The following is a 21,538-nucleotide window of genomic DNA, read 5'->3' as shown; positions in this document are numbered from 1 at the left end:
CATACTAAGATAAACACATATTTGTTCGTCCATACAACCCAGATTTGTTCATCCATACAACTTAGATCTGTTCATCAATACAACCTAGATTTATACCAGAATTGTTCATGAATACAACCCAGATTTGTTCAACAAAGATTATGCCAAAAATCAAACTACAAAAACACATAAATACTTCAACCAGATTTATTCCCCAATGCCTAAATGAACCCATATTTTCTCATCCAAACAAAGCAATTTCATAATAGGTCTGAACAATGAAAAAAAACCCAAAAACATCAGATACATCCAACCTCGTCTAACCCTCGTTGCACCCAAGACGCCACCCAGCAGTAGAGATCCACCACAAACACACACATCTAAATACTAAATCTAAATCTCATACCAAAACTTCCTTCAAAACCCTTCATCCCAAATCCCCAAACCATACACAAATGTAATGCCCCAAAATCCCTAATGAGGTTTAATGGTTGGATTAGTAGACCGGGAGGGTCATAATTAATTTATTATGTCATTAAATAATTATATGCATGTTTATGTGAATTATATTATTATATGATGATAATTGCATGCATGTAGGTCCACATTTCATTTTAAGGGTATCTTGGTAATTTGGCTCGTTGAGGACATATTTGTATATTTTCATGCATGTTGGTGAATTATTGATGAGACCACATTATAATGTGGATTTGTTCAAGTTATTCGGCATGAGACGATCTTTGAATACAAGTTAGCGGTTTGGTCATAACAAGATTAATTTCGGGGCTCGGGGTAAGTCTCGGGGTAATTTGATGATTAGTGCATTACCGGGAATTAGAGGGTAATGGGATATGATTTATTAATATTTGAGAGTATTGGGAATAACAGGAATTGGAGGATGTTAATTATGATTAACGGGATTAGACGGGAAATGACGATTTCGCTCTTGGTGGCTGTTAAGGAAATAAATTAAGCTTGGGGGCATTTTGGTCATTTGACCTTAGGTTATATATTAAGTTGGAATAAGGCAGCAAAACAGAGTACTCTCATTCCACTCCCACAATCATCTCCTCTTCTTCTTCTAGGTTGGATTTTTTAAGCTCAATTTGAGGGTTCAAGTTTGGGAGTAAGGCTTAAGGTTTTAGGATAATGTTCAGCCATTGAAGGGAAAGCAAACATAAGTTTAAGGTAATGATTCAACCATGAATTTTCTAGTTTTACTCGGTTTTGATTTAGCTTTTTAAGCTTAAAGTTTTGATTATAGAAGTGGTTATTTGAGGTGATTTTAATTGGTTTAAAGCTTGGGTTTTGTGGTTAAACTAGTGGATATGATGTGTTGATGGTAGGTTTTGATTTTGGGTTGGTTTACTGGAGGTTTGGTGAAGGTTTTTGGTTGGTTTTAATGGAGAAAATGGTAGGGGTGCTGGGTTCGTGGGGTCAAGTTGTGACTCACTAGGCCAAGTCGCGATTTGGATCCAAGTCAGAGGCTCCTTGGGCTCAGTGAGGGAGGCACGCCGCGACCCAGCATGGGTCAAGTCGCGGCCCGCCCCTAGCTCTTCTTGGTGGTGCTCTCTGTTTGAGGGCAAGTCGTGACCCTCTGAGACAAGCCGCGACTTGCCCTTCCTATTTGAACTAAGAAGGGTTTTTCAAGGGTTTTAAGCTCGGGATTTCAATTCTTAAGGCTTAGGATCAAATTTACTAACCGTGTTAGTAGGATTCGAGCTCTCGGGAGCGAGGTTTTAGATTATAAACCTTTTATTATTGATTTTATTGATGGAATCCCATATTTGGTTATGACTAGGTTACCGCTAAGGGACCAAAGGATCGATCGTTCTCAATGGTCGTTCTTTTATTATTTCACGCTCGAACCAGAGGTAATAAAACTGCACCCAGTATGTGACATGCATGGTTATTAATAAGGCATGTTGAGTGCTCTATATGTGGACATTGATTGCATATTAAATGCTTAGCAATCTTGATTATCTGTGAATGGCACTGGCCTATGAGTTAGGAATCGGCAATGGTGTCAATATTGACTGTGAAGCTGTGACTTATTAGTCAAGTTCGGCAGTGGTACTGAGCACTGGCCGTATGGAATTGACCTATGAGTCAAGAATGGTATTAGCATGTTAAACGCAAGCCAAAAAGATTAGATCTAATCGACATAAGCATTATCGTCATAAGCATGAAATGCTTGACCGACCTTAAGTTCGATGAAAAACAAAAGCGCTTGTCTAGTTTAAAGGTTAGTTACTTAGAGTCGGGGCCAGAAGGCCCAAGTGACTGTATTGTCACATGGCTATGGGTGCGGAGCCCAAGTTCGTGACTCACTCATCAGTCACTTATCTGATTCAAGTTTGTGACTCCATAGTCATTCATCTGGTTTAAGTTCATGACTTACTCATTAGTCACCATCTGATTGGGGCTACACGCCCCAGCATGATTATTAGAATCTCGATACCATCTAATTAGAGCTACACGCCCCAGCATGATTATTACAATCTTGATATTATCTTATTAGGGCTACAAGCCCAATATGATTATCATAATTATCATTTGATATTGTATACATGCAGTAATGAGTTTTCTTGCTAAGCTTTGGCTCACGGGTGCTATGTGGTGCAGGTAAAGGGAAAGAAAAGCTCACCCAGCCTTGAGTGGAGAACTTAGGTGGCGATGTGTACATATGCGGCCAGTTGACCACCACTGTAACACCCCAACTCCAGGGACCGCTACAGTGCACATTGCAAACAGTGCTATACTCGCTAATCGAGTCATTTGGCCATAAACGTGTGACTAAGCATGATTAGCGGTTTAGGGGTTAAAAACTTTGGTTAAGATATAACGTTTCACTAGAACATTTACTGTATACATTGGGATCCCAAAAATATAATTTCAGAGTTTATTACAATAAAGTGTTTACAACAGGCCGTTCTAAGCGGCAAAACAGGGTTCAGCCCTAGTTCCACTTTCAAACCTCGCCCAAGTATTGGTCGAGCAGCTGCATATGTACATGTCATCACCTAAGCTCTCCAACTCAAGGATGGTCCAGCTTCCTTTTGCCTTTACCTGCACCACAAAGCACCCGTGAGCCGAAGCCCAGCAAGAAAGCTCATATGCTCATAAACAGTCATATCATGATATCAAATCATATCTGGCATGCCTAGCATTCATAGCTCTACTCAGCATGCAAATGAATTCAAACAGATGCTGGGGTATCCAGAACAAGAAGTCATGGCCTTCTGATTGGAGGACTATCAAGTCAATCCTAATCAGATGAGTGTCGCAACACCTGAGGTTCTGGTAAGCCATACTGAGTGACCGACAAGCGAGTCACTAATTCAAGTGGAAGGGTGGCTGTTGGGTAAGCCTCTAACCTTCAACAGGTTCTGGTAAATCATACTGAGTGACCAACAAGTAAGTCACTGGGGCCTCAGTGCCCAAGCCATGCATATGATGATCAAAATGATCATGCAGAGCTCATAGCTCTGATCAAATGAGTGAATATCACTTGACGTTCTGGTAAACCATACTGAGTGATTGACAACCAGGTCACTAGGGGCCCAGTGCCCATTTCTTGCAATGGCTCTACATGACTAGCCTCTGGCTAGATAAATGCTTGTTTATATTCATCGAACTTGAGGTCGGTCCTGCATTAATGCTCTTTGAGTCATTCAATGCAGAGGGTTGATTAGGTCCAATCGACATAGCTTGCACTACACACTAGGGTTGTCATGACTAGTGAGTTAGTACAATGTGACCAGTGCCCAGTACCACTGCCGAACCTGACTAATGAGTCACGGCTTCACAGTTGTACTAACACCTTTGCCAATTCTGACTAATGAGTCAGCCCTGTGTGACCAGTGCCCAGTACCACTGCCGAACCTGACTAATGAGTCACGGCTTCACAGTTGATACTAGCACCTTTGCCAAATCTGAATAATTAGTCAGTACCATGCACAGGTAAGCAATGCTATCAATGTGTATCACATGCCAATTATCCCAAGAATAGGGCATTCAGCATGCTTACTAAACAGTTGCTAGCATAATTATGATCATGCACAAACTCAGAGACTCAAGCTCTGGCCAATCTCATATTCATCATTCATGGCATGCCCTAATCACATGTTTCTCATGCTTCACATACACCACACTTAATCATCCAGCATGCCTCAGTAATAATCATATGCGAATGGGAAAGATTGCAAAGCATTCATTATGCTATCAATGTTTACATTTAAACATCCAACATGCATCAATCATAGCCATGCATGTCATATATGGGGTGCAGTTTTCTTACCTTGGGTTCGAGCGAGAATTAATAAAAGAAACGACATTTGAGAACGATCAGCTTTTAGTCCTTTAGCGGTCACCTAGTCATAACCAAACATATAGGATACCATTAATAAAAATGACCAACATAGGTTCCCAAACCAATATCTAGCCTCCGGGACATCAATCCCCACTTAACCGGGTACTAGGATCAACCCCGAGCCCTTAAGCTAGCATCCCCAAGCCAAAAACCTATTTTTGGCCAAATCTGCCTTGATGGGCCGCGGCTCACCATAGCCATGCCGCGGCTCATCCCCCTGACAGAGGCATAATTTCCTCAGAAACCACTTTAGGCCGCGGCACACAAAAGCCAGGCCGCAGCTCATTACCCCGATCAGCCCAAAAACCAGCAACGCACCAGCAAACTCCCCTGCGTTTTTCCTCTCAAACCAGCCCATCAAATCAACTCAAAACCTCTTCCAAACACTCATTTAAACCTCCAAACATCACCCATAACTCACCCACATCAAAACCCAAGTTAAACATCAATTAAACTCCCATTAATTCCCAACTAACACATCAAAATCACAAGCTGAAACTTAAAAGAAAACATAGTATAATCAGACTTTCATGGCTGAGTTTCCTTACCTCAAGCTCGGTTTTCAATCCCCTTCAATGGATGAATCAAGTTCCTAAGCCCAAACCTTGATTTCCTAGCTTGTTCCTTCAAATTGGCTCTCAAAATTCCGAAGGAAGAAATAAGGGAAATGGTGTACGGCAAAGAGAGAAGGATGAGGATGTTGATGCTCTGTTTTGGTTCTATTTTTTCTACAGCCTTCTAATTGATACATATCCCTTGCCAAATGACCTAAATTCCCCTAGGTCACTTAAAAGCTTCTAAACACTTCCAAGGGTAAAATCGTCATTTCCAACCTATACCGTTAATTATAATTAACGCTCTCCAATTCCCGCTATTCTCAACACTCTCAAATGCCAATAAATCACATCCCATTACCCTTTAATTCCCAGTAATGTTCTAATCATCAAAGTGACCCCGAGACTCACCCGAGCCCCGAACTTAGACCCGTTATGACTAGACCGAACACTTACATTCCCATGATCGTCTCATGTCGAATGACTCGAACCAAACCACATATGATGTGGTAAAATTATAATTCACCCATATGCATAAAATTACACAATCACGCCCCCAACGGCCAAATTACCAAAATGCCCTTGCATTTAAAATATGAGCCCATATGCATACATTCACCATCATATAATAATATAATTCACATAAACATGCATATAATCATTAAATATCATAATAAATCAATTATGGCCCTCCCGGCCTCCTAATCAAGGTCCTAAACCTTATTAGGAAATTTGGGGCATTACAACCACGACCAAGGTGTATCTCAAGGAACTATGGGTTAACCCTATATTTTGCTGCTTAGGTCGGCGGGTTGTAATTTTTACACTGTAATGACCATTTTGGATTGTAAATAACTTGTAAACGCTTTTATGGGCCCATGTACAGTTTTATGTTTTAAATAAAATATATCCATTCCTTTTAATAGATTTTTTTTACCCTGGCCTATTAATAACACCTAGTTGCACGTTTATAACCAAATGACTCGTTTAGCGAGTTAAGCACGGTTTAAAGTTCACAGTAACGGTCTTGGAGTAACCAGAGCGTTACAACAGATCTCCCAGATCTTAGTTTGTTTAAAAATAAATAAAATAATGAAATAATTTTAGCCATTTCCCATCCAACCAGCACCCCACTGTTTCTCGCCCACCCCCAACGAAACTCCAAAACTCATCTCCATCGCACCAAAACTTGTCCCCATCGCACCAAGTCTCGTCCCCATCGAAGCACTATCGCTCATCTAAGATGCAGCAGATATGAAGCCTGCAGATGTCATCCCCATCCGAGTAGATCTCGCCCACCCCCTTTGCACAAGATTTGAAGCTTCGGCGGTGCTCTGAACACTAGTGGGCCTAAGAAGAAGAAAGGGAGAGCAAAAAGGGAGAAAATGGTCATATAATAAAAATAGAGAGAAATCGGGAGAGAAGAACCCATAAAAAATGAAGAAAAATGTGAAGATGAAAAATGGGGAGGAAGAAGTATCGGGAGAGAGGAAGAAGATAAAGAAAAAAATAAAGATATTTAGTCTTAATTTTTAATTGTTTTTACTTTTTTTATATATCTTTAATAATTATTTAATTACTTTATCTGATTTTTAAAAATTTAAAAATTAAGAAAATAATTTTTTTTTAAAATTATGTGACGTGACATATTTTTAATGACTAGGACTAATTTAAAAGACGTGGCCCAACCAAAACTCGACATTTAGTAGTCTAATTGGCAGATAAAGGTAAGGTACCTACAATTGTCAAGAAAGTGTGATGGAATGTATTTATGCCATAAAAAAAAGTTAGTTATTAAACTGAAAATTTGAAAAACTTAAGTATTTTCGCCACCAATTACTCTTTTAAAATGTGAAAGTGATTTACTACCTAAGTATTGTGAACTTAATGAATTAGTAAGTCAAGATTCAATGAAAGCTTAAAGAACTTGTAAAAAGAATCACACAAAGTAATTTTTACAAGGTTCACCACTACACAAAGTAATGGCTAATCCTTGGGACCTAGTCTAGAAAAAGAAATCCACTAAGATAAAAAATGCAAGTTCTACAATCTGATTTTACATTAACAACAAGAAAATCTTTTATACTTGTCTCTCTTGCAAATTTCCTTAGATTGAATATTTCAAGTCTTCTCACTTGAACTTTCACAGATCTGGTCTTCTTTCAATACTTCATCTAAAGAACACTACTGTCTATCATGAATGAACATTCTTTGAAGCTCAGAGCTCTTCAACCTGTCAAAACAACAAACCACAAAGAAACCAAAATACAAACCCTAGCAAAGCTAAGTTTCTCACAAAAACATCAATAATAGTTCTTACTGACTCACCGAATCAAGATCACACATACATCTTCATAGACCTCACTATAACAGAAAACTGTTAGGAATTTTAACACAACAAGAAATATCCCAAACCACAATGAAGTCAATTAACCATAACAAAAATTTTAATACAAGCCACGTAATCAACAAGAAGACGTTAGGACTACACCGAGCTTCCAAATGCAACTGGCAAAACAACAGATGAATCATAATATTGCCAAAATACAAACAACAGAAAGTATGACACTTACAAAATGTAAATTCCATTTTTGGCAAATTATATTTGACAAAATATTTTTTGATTTATTTCCTGTAATCTCGACATTCAATTGAAGATTATTTCATTTTTATTATGTGCACATTTATGTTCTGATTATATAAAAAGTTGATTATATCAATCTATTCTATTTATAGAAGGTTTGACAATTTACTTAGTATTTAACATATGAATCAAATAATAAATTTTGATTTATTTTATATCTGGGTGATTTTATTTGACAACCTGATTCTTATGACCAGATTTCAACAGATAGGATGAGATTGATCCTCATAAAAACCGAAGATAGGATCTTGCAATGACAGCTCAAATACGGACTGTTCTGTAGCTACAGACAGTCTATCTGTTTCCTCATATCACGGATGATTCAATGTAATTGATTGGTTATTTAAGGAAACATTTTCTAGTGAGTTGTGTGCGTTCAGACCTAGTAAAGGCTGTCTTATGTGAGTATGTTTGTGTATAAATACTTACTATTATCCTTGTTTTCCCCTGGACACGTGGCATGACATAATGGGTCCATGGGCTCCCTCAAAGAGATCCAGGCCCATTCTAAGCCCGATGAACAAGGAAGAAGAATGTCTTGATAGCCCAATCGTCAATGAGCCCAATAACGTTCAATAGGTGCGACCATAACCAGGTAACCGGGACCAAGATGCAGGCCTAACTCATATTGCTGGTCCCAACCTACCCATATCCTCCGGGATGCCAATAGAGGTAGCAGGCTCACTAGTCTGGGAATAGACCTTGCCAAGAATGAACCCAAGTCCTGGTGAACGAACTAGGACTTTGGTAGATAAACTAGGACATTAGTGAAGGAACCCATACCAGACGTCCGGATAGGGCAAGTTTGATCTTCCCTAACGTTGACATGTCCCCAAGAAACACGGAAGTTGGTCTCCTCAACTAACCTGCAAAAGAGGTTACACATGGAATGTACGCTGCTCCTAGGAAACAATACTGCCACTACTCTGACAGATTCAATCCCCAGGATCCTCTTAAAATCCCACGCAGACCAATCTGAGAGTACGTACTACTAGGAGTTGTACGGCTTGGCCACGCCTAAGCTGGCCTAATGGGCTCTGATTACTATGTTTTATTTAGCAACATCCTTTGTATTATGCCTCCATTAGCGAGCAAACCATGATTACATCCCTATTGGGCCCGGATTAGTCCGGTCCAAGCCCATTGCACCTGACTGCCTATAAATATGACCAATTGTGCACTGTAGTGAGGATCCCAGATTTTCTCTTGTAAGCAATTACTCTGCTCAAACTTGCATAAAACTCCATTGTCAAAAAGCTCTCTAAAACCTAATACAATAGACTCGTAGACTAAGGATTATTAACGCCTCAACCACGTAAAAACTCTGATTGTTTATCTTCGATCCTGTCTTTCTAGCTCTTATGTCTCATTATATTTCTAGTTTTCGAAAAAATCGATAAACATTTTGGTGCTTTCATTGAGAGCTGAAGGAAGATTGAGTCAATCTCTGTTAGGAACAAGTTTCCTAACACGTAGCGGAATTGTGTGATGGGTTGGCCCAGTGTACAACAAGAATTTTGTAACATATTTAAACTACTTTTAAATATGTGGATCCATTAATATACATACATTAATTATAAAAAAGAAAAGAATAAAAGACATACATCTTGATGCCTATCAAGTGTCCTTGCTATCTTTTCGTAAAATAAACGATCTTCCTATCCAAGCTGCTCCCAGGTACTTACACCACGATCTTCCATAACGTTCTCTACACCTCAAGAAGTGTATGGGCACTTAGAGAATAAAGGAAGGTATAATTATGATTCAACTTGATGTACTCAACACATGAGATCAAGAGAATAGGCCTGAGATTGGTTCTCTATCTTTTTCAGGGAGAGATGGAAAGTATCGTTCTTTTCTTTTAGAGTGAATAATTAAGTATATAGTTATTTTCTGATAAGTCTAACTTATATAGAAAAAATTTAAATTTAAAAATAAATATGTAACCAATTACAATTTATCTTTTAATTAATTAATTATCTTATTAATGAAAATATCAAAACTATCTTTTTTGAATTTTTCATTAATTAATTAAATAAAAGTGAAAAAAATCCACTCCCTGATTTCTATAGTTGCACGCCACACATAGTCCAGGGACTGTGTGTGTCGTGCAATACCCCATAAAATAGGGGGATTTATTTTTCTCAACCATTATTTAATTATTTTAATAATGTAAACATAAAAACTAACTTTTGACTTATCCATTATTTAATTAATTAAATAGAAGTGAAAAATCCAATCTTGATATTTTACTGAGCTACACACCCCAAGTGAGTCCCTGGGACTCCTTGGTGCGTGTAGCTCCCTACAAAATAGGGTCCAAGATTTTTTTCCATAATTATTTAATTATTTATTCAAACTACATTATCAGTTAAAATCCAACAACTTGATAATTAATTCAAATTTGAATCTGTTGACGCAGTTTTTCACCAACAGTGTATTACGAAAATTAGCTGGAATAAATTAGTGCTTAAGGGTAAACTGTAACAAGAATAATAACTCTTAAAGATGCTTAGAATGGTATAGTAAGAACACTCATTCCTTTTTACGTGGTTCAGAGGTTAAAATCCCCCTAGTCCACGAGTCGATATTATTGATGTATGTCTCTCTATATTTTGACAGAATATTTGCATTACATAAAGAAAACCCAACCCCTTTTCTATCCAAGGTCTTGGTATTTATAGAAGAACCATCCCATGATAGGTGTTGGGGTTGTCACGTGAATGTTCATCCCTTTTTGTGACCTGTCTTCTACAAATGATGAATATTACAATATATCTTAAGGTAAGGTCTAATCATTAGGTAAAAATGATCATGGGCCGCCTGGCATAATCAGACACGTGATGTCTGATTACGCACGTTTATATTACGTGTCCAAGAATTCAGGGATAAATGGACATGCGATGTTTGACCACGCATGTTTATAGATAACGTATCTAGCTTAATAAACTAGTGGGCGTGGCAGGTGGTCAAAGGACTCCGACCTGTGCATTATACCAACTTGTGTCCATGAGCTTGTAAGTTATATCCATCTCCAGCTCCTACTTTAATGTTTCATGCTCCTCAGCTCGTGTTATTATCTGGGGGGTCACACTGCCTCCGCTGAGGAGATATCAACTTGCGGGTCCCGTAGAATTGTTCTTAGATAGCCAGTTGTACTTGAGCTGCATAAAAGATCCGGGCGTACATTTTCCCCCCAATTCCCTGCCCGTGTCTTGTGACGTCATTCTCTGATTGGCACTGTGGGTACTTTTAAACTTTTGTTGTGATTATCCATGTTTGTTCATTACTTGAGTGCTGGACACGTGGAACGCCACGATTGGTGCCTGTTCGGGTTTCGAGGATTGCATTAAATGGCCTGGCCACCTTTTTTGCCGTTGTTTAATCTTTCGAAACATGACCCTCGTATCTCGCATTAGCTTGATCGGAAGGTTCATGTTTCTTTATGCTTATTTCGTATAAATAGGGCTGGCAATTTTCAGTGTCCATACCCTCTCTCATTTGAAAATTCTCCCAGTTTTCTCTCCTCTGAACTTCAAAAACCCTTCTTCCTTTTCTCATAAAATCCCAAAAATCTGCCAGCAAAACCTTCATAAGCCCAGCCACCAAGGATTTTTTTTTTTACGAAATCTCCTTCTACGTTGCACATTCCTTCCGTCGACGAACAGACTGTAAGTTCTCTATTCTACTGGAACTTTCTTTTACTGGTTTTTTGTGTATTTCTTCTTTCTTTATAACGCCAATCTGCACTTCACCGTCACTAGCATTAGGATGTTCCCACATGTTTTCAGTGCACATGTTTCGGTTTAGGTTTATTGAGTAGGTTCTAAAATACATCTAGGATGGTGATGTTCTTAAACTGGGTAAATCTTCGGGTGATTCCTGGGTAATTTTTAGAAAATATCCATTAGGCATGTAGGAGATGAAAAGTTTTTAGGTTTCGACATTAGGTTGCGTAGGGGCTACGCTTCTTGGGCGGTTTTTCTATAAACCGTTCCCCAAGGAGGGTGGTGGCCTGATTTTCTGACACACGGATCCCTAAATATCAAGGGTCTGTTGGGAAACCTAGGCGACTAGCATAGGCAACGCGTGGCATCACACCGCGGGTTGATATTGCGTCAGCTCGCGTGTTAGGAGCCCTGGCCTTTGTTATTTCTTCTGTTAAAAAAATTCTACATCACCCACTAAAAACTCCATCATTCTTATTCGATAGGCGAGCTGATGGCACCCAAGAAAGGCGCATCCAAGAAGAACATAGCTGGCTCGTCGTCCCAGCAATCTCACAAGGGAAATGAGGTCGTCCCTGATTCCCCCTTCCTGAATTCGGCCTCGTGGTGGAGAAGGAGGTCGCAGTTGCTCCTGACACCTTTTTTGAGGCCGAAAGGATTGTCTCCAAGATAACAAACCAAGGAAGGGTCAACAAGATTCTGCTGTCCCACAACATCGAGGTTGGGACGAGTGCTCTCATCGCTCGACCTCCCTACGAGGGGGAGCAGAGCTGTGCACCACTGTAGGACAATTTTGCGGCCTAGAGTGATGAACACTTAAAGGTCGGGGCCTTCCTCCCCCTCGACCAGTACTTCGCTGACTTCCTCAACTATGTGAGGTTGGTGCCATTCTAGCTCCCCCCCCCCCCCCCCAACTCGTATCGACTGTTGGCGGGGTTGAAGTACCTCTTTCTGAAGCATGAGTAGGAGGTCCCCACTCCGGCAGACATCCTCTACTTATTCTACCTCAAAGCCAGCCCGGACCAAAGGGGACGAGGCGACGGGTTCTATTACTTGACCCGGTTCCCGAACTTGCCCGCAGTCATCGAGCTGCCCAGTCATCCAAACGACTTCAAAGACTAGTTCTTTATGTCGAATGGGTTTCGCAACTGCGAACACCGATACTTCAACCGCCCTCATAAGTTTTCTTTCTTTTCTTAGCTCGTAAAAAAGAAAGTTCCTTTCACACTTAGTTTTTCTTACGTGTATATTGACTGGAGTGTCTTCGTTCATCCATTTTTGCAAGGACAGCCAAATCAGTGACCATTGGGGGTCAATATGATACTTTGGCGGGGCTCCCGTCCAGCGAGAAGGACTACCGCCAGCTCATGTCTGACGACACGATTTTGGCGTGTAAGTTACTTGCTGAAGGTCAAACCCTGGCCTTGAGATGAACGCGGGCCAACGTTCCTATAATTCGCGAGCTCCCGCCCGTTCCTGAAAGGAACGCCGAGACCATCGACAACGAGGAGCCAGAAGAGGATGAGGTACCCCTCGTGCGAAAGAGGCGAGCTCCTGAGGCCGCCCAGGACCCCATTGTTGAGTGAGCTGCGTCGGGGGCAGCAGCCGCCCCTTCGGCCAAGGTAACCCATATCCCTTTAGGGATTTAGATAGGGCTATCGCCGACCTTAGGCTAGTCAAGTTTAACCCAAACCAGCTTGTACACCATCACCCTAATTACCCTGGCCATAACATAACCTTGCTCCAGTGTGTGGACCATTTAGTGCTGCATCATGACATGGATCCTCCTAGGGGGACCGTAGTAGTAGACAATACCCTGTCCTTTAGGTCGGCCTTCTTCGAAGAGTATGGAACCAACCTTAGGTCGTGGCCTTCCCTTCTCCAAGGTGTTGTTGCTCCTGGACTTAGGCAATATGTAGAGGAGTCCAGTCCTAAGGTAAAACCTGACCCAGAACCTCCCCTAATCCAAGAAGTGGTTGACTTAGGCTCTCCTTCCCCTATAGCAGTTCCGAGGCCGGAGGTCGTGGAAATAGACTCCTCCTCTAGCTCTGAGGGTAGGATTTTTTGTTACTTTGTACATATTTTCTTTGTAAACTGATGAATGTATATGCATACTTAACGCATTTCCTATTCTTTTTTAGGTGAGGAGATGGCACAGCGAGGGGAACCCGACATCCACTTGATGTTCTAGGAAGGGAGATCCAGCGAGGGTCCCCTTGTGAAGAAACTTCAGCCCACGTCAAAGAAAACGCCTCCCCCAGCCGTGACTGCTTCCAAATCCCCGACCAAGGGGAAAGGCTCGGGCTCGGGAGCTCTGCCCACCGCACCCCTGGAGAAGAAGGGTCCGGCTGCACCCCCTCCTCGCTTTCCCCCAGCTCCTGCTCGGGACCAGGTAGCACCAGTTGGTCCCCCAGCTCCAATAGTCCCCATCGCCACTATTCACATCCCCGTCAACACCCAAGACCTGGAGAAAATTCCAGACACCTTTTGGGGGACTGTTTATGAGACGAAGAACCACACAGTGGAGCACTTTTATAAGGCCAAGCCCAATGACTTGAGGGCGATCGAGGAGAGGAGCTTGAAGATCGTTATGGAATCGGCCCTTGGAATGAACCTCATAGTAAGTATTTTCCCTGACCTGACTTTTATTATTTTTCTCCAGTATGTGCCTAACTGTTTCCTTGCTTTTTGCAGGCAGTCTTGGCTCAACATCGCAGCATATCTTAGGCCAGGGCCAGGAATGATGAACTCAAGGCTGAGTTCCAAACTGCTCAGGCCGCCCTGACTGCGGCCCAAGCTGCTCTCGTCGCCTCTCAACAAAGTGAACAAAGTGACAAGGCTGCTTTGGCGGCGGCCCAAGCAGGCGAACAGGCGGCAAAGGCTGCCTTAACCACGACTCAAGGGGGCGAGCAGTGGCAAAGGCTGCCTCGGCTGCCCTTCAAGCTGAGCTCAAGGGGTCCAAGGCCAAATAGTTGGAGGTCGAGGTGGCAATTCAGGAGGAAAAGAAGGCATCGACATCCTCCATGGAGAGCATGCTGTACCACTGCTAGGCCTTCAATTAGGACGGCAACTTCTCCTTCATGGCCTCCAAAGTGTGGGGACACTACCTCGAGAAGTTCAAGGCTCGACTTCAACAAGAGTTGCAGTCTGAGACTGGGGAGGCCTTTGTCGCTGGCGAGCAAGAGGTCAAGGAGGTGACATCCTCAGAGCGGCCTAGAGGGTCTTAGATTTTATTTTCCTTCATTTATGTTATATATTTTTTTTGTAAACGTTAAGCACGAGGTTATTCTCCTCGAGACAATTTATCTATAATTTCAGTATCCAATTTTTATTTATTCCTTGATTTCTTTCTCATGCCTCATGGCGTGCACGTTTAAAGCCTTAGGAGATGACCCTTAGGTCGAGATAGATACTTCTGGTCGTAACCAAAAGTGATGATTTATATCCCACCTATTAAGTATCAGGCCTTGGTCCCGGTTGTATCCAGGGTTTTTAATTAAAAACCTAGTTTGCGTTAGTTTTATCGACACCTCGTTTTTTCTTTAAAAAAACATTGGTTAATCAATTTTACCAACTTCTAAGTTTCGGAACCTGGTCGTGTTCAGGATATTTAATTAAAAACTTAGTTCGCGTTAGTTTTATTGACACCTCACATTTTTTAGAAAAACATTGGTTAATCAATTTTACCAACTTCTAAGTTTTGGAACCTGGTCGTGTCTAGGATATTTAATTAAAAACTTAGTTCGCATTAGTTTTATTGACACCTCACATTTTTTAGAAAAACACTGGTTAATCAATTTTACCAACTTCTAAGTTTTGGGACCTGGTTCTTGGGTTGTCTACCCCCCAAGTAATCAGGAAGTGGACTTTCTAGGTTACTTTGGATCAACGCTACCATGCGAACTAACACGCAGATGAAACCATACAAAGATACAAATATACCATAAAATCCCTTTTATATTTCTAAAATTAAATGGCTTTTATATTCGAGCCTTACATAGACAGGTGGTTTGATCATTGATAGTACTTTTTCAAATGTATAGCATTCCAGGTTCGTGGCACCGTTTCTCCACTAAGTCGGGCCAATTTAAAAGTACCCTCCTGTATGATTTTCACTATCTGATAGGGCCCTTCCCAGCTCAGACCTAAGGCACCATCTTTGGGGTCTTTGCTTGCTAAAAATACCCTTCGGAGTACCAGGTCTCCTAAACCAAAGACATGCTTCTTGACCTTTGAATTAAAATAATGAGTGATTTTTTGCTGATAATGCGCGAGCCGTAGCTATGAATCTTCTCGTTTTTCATCAATCAGGTCGAGGGACGTGCTGAGTAGTTCGTCATTCCGCTCCGGGCTAAAGGTCTGAAGCCTATGTGTGGCTATCTTTGTTTCAACAGGGAGGACGACCGCACTTCTGAAAGTTAAGGAGAAAGAGGTGTGCCCCGTGGAAGTTCAGTGGGAGGTCCGGTATGTCCACAGCACCTGTGGGAGCTGCTCGAGCCATACTCCCTTGGCCTCGTCCAGTATCTTCTTAAGGCTTGCTTTGAGGGTTTTATTCATAGCCTCGACCTGCCCGTTGGCTTGTGGGTAGGCCACCGAGGAGAAGCTTTTGATTATGCTGTGTCTTTCAAAAAATTTGGTGAAGAGATCGCTATCAAACTATGTCCCATTGTCTGATACAATCTTTCTTGGCAGTCCGAACAGGCAAACAATATTCTTGACCACAAAGTCGAGGACTCTTTTTGTGGTGATTGTCGCCAGGGGTTCTGCTTCCGCCCACTTTGTAAAATAATCGATGGCCACTACTGCATAGTGAACTCCTCCCTTCCCTGTGGGCAAGGCTCCAATTAAATCGATTCCCCATACCGTGAATGGCCAGGGGGATGATATCATTTTTAGCTTGACTGGTGAAGCTTGGGCGATGGTGGCAAACTGCTGGCACTTATCACACTTTTGGACATAGGATATGGAGTCCTTTGATAACGTTGGCCAAAAGTATCCCTGCCTTAGTATTTTCAGGGCCAGGTTTTGCCCCCCAACGTGATCCCCACAGAAGCCTTCGTGTACCTCCTGCAAAATAGTTTTGGCCTCCTCTGGAAGAACACACCATAGTAGAGTTAAGGAATAGCCGCGTCGATATAGTGTCCCGTCTATGATTGTATACCTTGGAGCTTGATAGAGTATTCTCTTCGCGTCTTTCCGCTCGCCAGGAAATTTTCCTGTCGAAAGATATTCTATTATGGGGGTCATCCAGGTCAGTCTGGCATTGATCATCTCGACCTCCATCGCACTTCCCGCTACGCTCGGGCTTTCCAAGAATTCCATTGGTACTATGTTCAGAGTCTCAGCTTCTTTGGAGGTAGCGAGTCTAGCCAGAGCGTCGGCATTGGCGTTCTGCTTGCGAGGGATCTGCTCAACTAGTCTATATTCAAAATCGTATAGCTCCTTCTTGACCTTGGCCAGGTAAGCCACCATTTGGCCCCCCCGTGCTTGATATTCCCCAGACACTTGGTTTACCACGAGCTGGGAATCGCTGTAGCAGTGGACGACCCTGGCTTTCAACTCCTTCGTCACTCTAAGCCCGACCAATAGGCCTTTGTACTCGGCTTCGTTGTTGGATACCACTAACCCGAACTGTAGCGTGGAGTGGAAATGATGCCCTTCAAGGGATATTAAGATGATCCCAGCTCCGGACCCATTCTCATTAGATGACTCGTCTACAAAGATTCTCCATAATTCCTGCACTGGTTCTCTCAAGGGCTCTTCCTGGAATCTAGTGGATTCAGCCATGATATAAGCCAGGGCTTGGCTTTTGATCACAGTTCAGGGTATATACAGTATCTCGAATTGGCTGAGCTCGATCACCCATTTCAACAGTCGTCCCGATGTCTCAGGTTTCTGCAGCACCTGCCTTAAAGGCTGATCGGTCATGACGTGGATTGAATGGGATTGGAAATATGGCCTAAGCTTCCTAGAAGCCGTAATAAGGCAGAATGCCATCTTTTTCCATTAGAGGATACCGAGATTCTCCTCCGAGGAGTCTTTTGCTTATATAATATACTGGCTTTTGAACTCGGTCCTCCTCCCAGACCAACAGGGCGCTGGCCGCATTCTCCGTTATGGCTAAAGAGAGAGAAAGGGGCTCTCCTGCCGTTGGTTTAGATAACACTAGTGGCTCAGCCAAATTTGTCTTCAGGTCGAGGAAAGCCTGCTCGCACTCCTCAGTCCATTCGAACTTTTTGTTCCCCCGAAGCAGGTTGTAGAATGGCAGACATTTGTCGGTGGATTTAGAAATAAACCGATTGAGGGCCGCCACCCTTCCTGTTAGACTTTAGACATCTTTATGCGACCTGGACGAAGGAATCTCTAGCAGCGATCTGATTTTGTCAAGGTTTGCCTCTATCCCCCTGGTGTTGACTATGAATCCCAGAAATTTTCCCGACGCCACTCCGAAAGTACATTTATGGGGGTTTAGCCTCATACCATACTTCCTCAGAATTCTAAAACATTCCTTCAGATTGAAGACATGGTTATCGACAGTCTTTGACTTGACCAGCATATCATCAACATATACTTCCATGTTTTTTCCAATCTGATCAGCGAACATTCTGTTGACCAACCTCTGGTAGGTCGCCCTAGCGTTTTTCAGCCCAAAGGGCATGACTTTATAACAGTACATGTTGGTTGGAGTCATGAAGCTAGTATGTTCCTGGTCCGTAGGGTTCATGGCGATCTGGTTATATCCAGAGTACACATCCATGAAGGACATGAGCTCATGCCCTGCGGTGGCGTCCACCAACTGGTCAATCCTTGGCAAGGGGAAGCAATCCTTGGGACATGCTTTGTTCAGATCAGAGAAATCGATGCAGGTCCGCCATTTCCCATTTGGCTTTGGGACCAAGACAGGATTGGCAACCTAGATCGGATACTTAGCCTTGCTGATAAAGTCACACTTCAAAAGCCTAGCTACTTCTTCCTCCAGTGCTTCAGCTCGGGTCGTACCCAGACGCCTCTGTTTCTGGGATTTCACAGGCATGCTTTTTTCCAAATTTAGTGTATGCATGATGACACTCGGGCTGATTCCTATCATGTCTTCATGGGACCAAGCGAAAACATCTAGATTTTCTTGTAAAAATGTTATCGGCTCCGCCTTTTGTTTCGGCGTCAAGATGTTTTCCCGAGCTTAACGACCCTCGAAGAATCTTTGGGATCAATGTTTACTTCTTCAAGGTCTTGAATAGCTTGGAGCTCGGATCTATCTTCACCCATTTGGGGATCAATATCCTCATTCGGGGTGGTTCCCCTGCGACTGACTTATTGAGGTTCTTCCATCCCAGGATTAGCTCTGACTTCCTGGGATTCCTCTCCTTGATCCTGCACGACCATAGTTTGCTGCCCGGGTTGTGATTTTCCCTTCATGGAAATGCAATAGCATTCTCTAGCAGCGATCTGTTCGCCTCAGACAGTACATATTCCCGTGGATGAAGGGAGTTTTGTCACGAGGTGGCGGACGGAAGTTATGGCTTCGAATGCCATCAGCGTGGGCCTTCCCAATATTGCATTGTATGCGGTCAGACAATCCACGACCACAAACTCGAGCAGCTTGGAAACAGTTCGTGGTCCCTCACCCAGGGTTATCACCAACTCGATCGTTCCGATAGCTGTCGAACCTTCTCCGGAAAACCCATACAACATCATGGAGGTTGCCATTAGTTCAGCCACAGACAATCCCATTTTCTCCAATGTGGACCTAAATAGCAGGTTCACATAACTCTCGTTATCGACCAAGGTCCACCTAACTCTCCGATTGGCTAGCTGGACGGTTATGACTAAAGGGTCGTTATGCGAGAATTGGACATGACTAGCGTCTTCTTCAGTAAAACTGATTGGTTGTTTCTCCAATCGTTGTTGTTTAGACAAACACTGCTTTGGGACAAACTCAACTCCATTGTGAGACCTAAGCTCATTGACATATCTCTTCTGGGCATTTCTGCTCGTGCCTGCAAAATTAGGGCCTCCAGAGAAGGTGGTTATTTCTCCTCCTATTATCAGAGGAGGGGTATCCTGACTCACCTGGGCTCCGGTCTGATTTGCGAGGGCTTCCGGAGCTAATTGACTGTTTTGCCCAGCGAGCTGATTAGGAGTGATTTGATTCCGGGCATACTGAGCCAGGGGCCCGACCCTGATGAGCGTCTCGATCTCATCCTTCAAATGCCTACAGTCATCGGTGTTGTGACCGATGTCATTGTGGAATCGACAAAATTTTGAAGGGTCTCTCTTCACCTTTTGATTTTTTAGAGGCTCCGGCTTCTTCCACGGAAGGCGGGCAGAGTTCGCTAAGAAGATGCGCTCTTTGGTATCTGTGAGGTCGGTGTAAGTCGTGTAGATTGGTTTGAATTTCTCCACGGGCTTATTTTTCTTTGAACCATTCTGGCTGCCTTCGCCATTTCCCTTCCTCTTGCTTCCTCCCCTTTGGTTATTCTGGGTAACAGTTTGAGCCATAGCTGCAACATCCGTTGCCGCTCCAATGGGCTGGGCAGGGACTTGGCTGGTTCCTGCGACTGAAGCTCATGCCTCTTCCAGGTTGATCCATCACTGAGCCCTATTTAGGAACTCATCCACTGTGTTGACGCCCTTTCTCTGGATTTCTTTCCACATGTCGCCCCTGACAAGGATTCCTGTTCTCATCGCCATAAGCCTAGAGCTTTAATCTGCGTCTCTAGCTCGTGCTGCAATATTGGCGAACCTACTCAAGTAAGCTTTCAGAGGCTCCCTGGGCTGCTGCTTTATGTTTTCCAAGGAGTCTACCTTTATCCGAGCTGCTTGAGAAGCCCGGAACGCCCTCTGAAAGTCGACGGAGAAGCTCTTCCACGAGCTGATAAAATTCTTTTTGTATTACTTGAACCATTGTCTAGCGGGTCCAACTAGAGTCGAAGGGAATACCAAGCACCTTAACTTGGATCCGATGTTATGGGCCATCATTAGGGTATTGAACATCCCCAAGTGGTCGGACGGATCTCCATCTCTGCCGAATTTTGATAAATGGGGCATCCTAAAGCCTGGCGGGTATGGCGTTGCAGCGATGTTGGGAACGAAAAGCTCGAGCTCATCCCCTGAATCATATTCATCTTTTTCCTTCTCTGATAGGAGTTTCTTCATCAGCTCCTCCATCTGGGCCAACCTCTCAAGGGTTTGGTCCTTGGTTCCCTGGGGTTGTTCAACAGCTCCCGCTTGACCGTACGCGTTTGACGGGTTATTGTCCCTCCAAGTTCGAGCTTGGTTTGGTGGGGTGTTCCCGTTATTGCGCACTTTAGAAGGACTTCCCTCGTGGTGAGTGTCGCGGACTCCATCGCGAGCTGAATTGGTTCTTTGTGAATTTAGGCGATCTCGGAGATCGGTATGTGGATCCACTCGAGGGTTCTGAGCCGAACTCAGCTGATTCTCCAAATCTGCACTGGTCCTCTCGCTTTGATGGCCCTCTGTCCAATAGCTTCTGTTAGAAAAACTCAGAGCTTGCGGCCGAGGATGAGGATTTGGGATATTCTCGCGTGCCCGCGGGACATGAGCAGGAGCAGCAGGAGGAGGATTCCTCCTGCTGTCTCTGTAGGTTGGAGCATCTCAAGCTGAACGAGGTGGGGACAGGTGCCTTATCAGCGACGGAGGATGCCTGATTGGTGAGGCAATCCTCGTCCCATCAGGCCGGACCAAGTTAGCTTGCGATCGCTCTGCTCTACCATTCCTGGTTCTTTGAGCTTGGCGATCTGATCGCGATACAGGGAAGTCGGTTGGGACATGTCATCTTTGCAAGTTTCTCCTTGACCATCTGTGTTGGTGGCCATGGGCATTTGACGGTGACGCCAAACTCAGAGTCAAGGTTCTGACCGACCTACTGGCTCATTGATGATCTCTGGGGAAACCACCAAATGGGGTTTCTTGGTGATTGTGTGAAACGGGCGTAGAACTTGGAGTTGAGGTTCTAACCGACCGACTGGGCCTGGGTCGGCTATCCTAGCGGGACTTATGAGTTCTGCCTTGCCTTTTTCCAATGTTAACGTCGGTTGCAAGAGAGGGTAACCAAGCCAAGACTTCCTCGATTTGCTTGTTTGCTTTTGCAAGATGGCTCCTCAACTGCATGTTCTCCAACTCCACCGCAGTCAAGTAACCTGGGTTCGGATTCGGCGGTAGAGGTGCTGAACTTTCGGTGTCGCCGTGGCCCATCGGTTGCTTTCCCGATCGCTGCTGGATCTCCTGGCTTTGTTCGTCA

Source organism: Humulus lupulus, chromosome 6 (genome assembly GCF_963169125.1).
Source record: "Humulus lupulus chromosome 6, drHumLupu1.1, whole genome shotgun sequence".
Taxonomy (NCBI): domain Eukaryota; kingdom Viridiplantae; phylum Streptophyta; class Magnoliopsida; order Rosales; family Cannabaceae; genus Humulus; species Humulus lupulus.
This window is presented reverse-complemented; position numbering follows the sequence as displayed.